This window comes from Phoca vitulina, unplaced genomic scaffold, assembly GCF_004348235.1.
Source record: "Phoca vitulina isolate PV1807 unplaced genomic scaffold, GSC_HSeal_1.0 scaffold133, whole genome shotgun sequence".
Taxonomy (NCBI): Eukaryota; Metazoa; Chordata; class Mammalia; order Carnivora; family Phocidae; genus Phoca; species Phoca vitulina.
The window spans coordinates 125758-128470 of NW_022589836.1; positions in this window are offsets into that span (position 1 = coordinate 125758).

A 2713-nucleotide genomic window follows, 5' to 3' on the forward strand; every position below is an offset into this window, starting at 1 on the left:
AAACCTAATGCAAAGTTATCACACTAAAGTAGCCCCCAAATCACCTGTTGAAGCTTCAGAATAGTGGCATTGCTTTTCTTTCTTCTTCTGACATAGTTCTTTGCCTTTCCATGCAACCATAGAACGAGTTCCACAGTATGGCTGCTCAGATCAAGCTACAGTTAAAAATTCCTGTAAAGATCTGGAGCTGGACAGTGGTTTCTCAGTATCTCCATACCTGCTTTGCTGTCACTCTCACAATCTGCTCCATCTGGGTTCTAGTTTCATTATAGCCCTGTCCCTTAGCCAGCCACTTCTGGCAGTGAGTGCAGCTTAAAGATCTCTGGTGACAGTCACTCCTTAGCACAACAGTACTGTAGGGCATGTCTTCTTTCCTGAAGTACCAAGCTCTTTCTTCCAAGATGTTCAAAATTCCCTTCCTACCTTTGTCATCCAGCATACCCCTTTATTGGTCCTCCTTAGGACAACTACTTTGCATGAAAGCAAGCTGCTTCTCAAATGCCAAGCTGTGTCTGACCAATGTATAGCTCAGGCCCCATATCTTATAGTCATTTTGGGCTACTATAACAGATACCATAGACTGGGTGGCTTATAAACAACACAGATTTATTCATCACAGCTCTGGAGGATGGGAAGTCTAAGACCAAGGCACAGGCAGATTTGGTGTCTGGCAAGAACCTTCTTTGTGGTTTCTGGGTGGACATCTTCTAGCTGTATTCTCCCATGGAAGAAAGAGGGTAGAGGTGCTCTCTAGGGTCTCTCTTATAAAGGCAATAATCACCTTCCAAAGACTCCACCTCCTAATATCATTACTTCGGGGATTAGGTTTCAACATATGAATTTTGAGAAGGACACAAACATTCAGTCTATAGCAGCTTGTGTTCTATAATGCTATTAGGAGAGAGTTCTCCTCTAACAGACTTCCTGTTGTCCAGAAAGGCAGCCATTTAACAACTTCTCAAACCATGGTGAGTCTGGATGTTTTCAGAATTTGATCCTAAAATATGACACAGGAAAGGGTAAGCTGAGGGTGGGATGAAGCATCCAAAGCACTCTCTGTTATTAAGGGAATTTGTTAGAGGAAGACGATTTCCTCCTGTAGGTGCTGGCATCAAGGCCCAGCTTTGTTCACTAAGGCCATACTTTGAATCAAAGTCTTTTCAACACTGTGCCAGAAGGCCTGCTGTCTGATCCATCCCTGCTGTAATTTGCTTGAATCCATTCTGGAGACCATCCCACAGGTGAGTGTCCTATTTCACCTTTTTTTTCTGGTTCATCGAACCAATCTTTGAGGGCCTACCATGTGCTTTGAGGATACAGAACTGAACCAGGCAGACATGGATCCTTTTTCATGGAGGTCATAGTCTAGAGGGGAAGTAGATGTTACATTCATAAATATCTAAATGTTTATTTTATTTCAATATTGATGATTGTCACAAAGCAAAAGTACAAGTTGCTTTGGAAACATAACAGAGAGACCTCAACAAACCTGGATGGCCAGAGGCGGCTTCCCTGGGAAAGTGACATTTACTGAAAGGTGAAAGTTGAGTAGGAGTTATCCATGTGAATAAGCAAAGTAAGGGAATCTCAGGCAAAAGGAAGACCATGTGAAAAGGCCTGAATCAAGAAGGATCTTGGTGTATTTCAGGATCTGAAAGACCTGGAGATCTGAAAGACTGTGAGCATTGAGGGTTTGTTGAGTGAGGAGGAAAGTGGTATGAGATGAGCCTGGAGAGATAGGCAGAGGTTTGATAATTCAAAGCCTTATGGGCTGGACTAAGGATCTCACACATTATCCTAAAAGCAATAGGTGCCCTTCCCTGGCCAACCAGGCCCTTTGTGCCCCTCACTATATATTCCCAAACATCTTGTACTTGTATTTTGCAACATTCATCACACTTGAAATTAAATGCTTGCATAGTTGTGCTTAATCACACAGACTATCATAGGGTATGGAGTAGGACAGTAATGTAATAAAAACTACAAGTTAAAATAAAAATTTAAATCTAATTCTAAATTTATGTCACCATGGATCACAGTGGGTCTAGAATGGATACTGAGAGGTCACAATGAGGCTCTTACAATAATCCAGATAGGAAAAGATGGTTGCTCTAACAGTCGCATTGAAGGTGGAGCTAACTGAACAAATCCTAGATCTAGTTCAGAGGGGAGGTTTTGGGGATGGCTTGGCTGTGTATAGTGTTGGAAAGGAGACGTCAGAGTTAACTAGAAAACTATATAATTAAATGAGTTATGTTAACTATGCTGGAATTAAAATAAACACTTAATAAAAATATATAAAATAATCCAGCAAATTGGGATAAAGAATAAAATGGAGCTGGGAAACAAGAGGCATAAAAAAAGAAATGAAAACTATATAATTAGGAGGGGAAGATTATGAGATAATATTTGAAATGCCAAGTTTTTTTGTTTTTTTTCTTTTTTTTTTTTAATTTTATTATGTTATGTTAGTCACCATACAATACATCATTAGTTTTTGATGTGTGATCCACGATCAATTGTTTTCGTAAAACACCCAGGGCTCCATGCAGTACGTGCCCTCCTTAATACCCATTACCAGGCTAACCAATCCCCCCTCCCCTCTAAAACCCTGTTTGTCTCTCAGAATCCATAGTCTCTCATGGTTCATCTTTCCCTCCAATTCCCCCCGCCCATTTTTCCCTTCCTTCTCCTAATGTCCTCCATGATATTC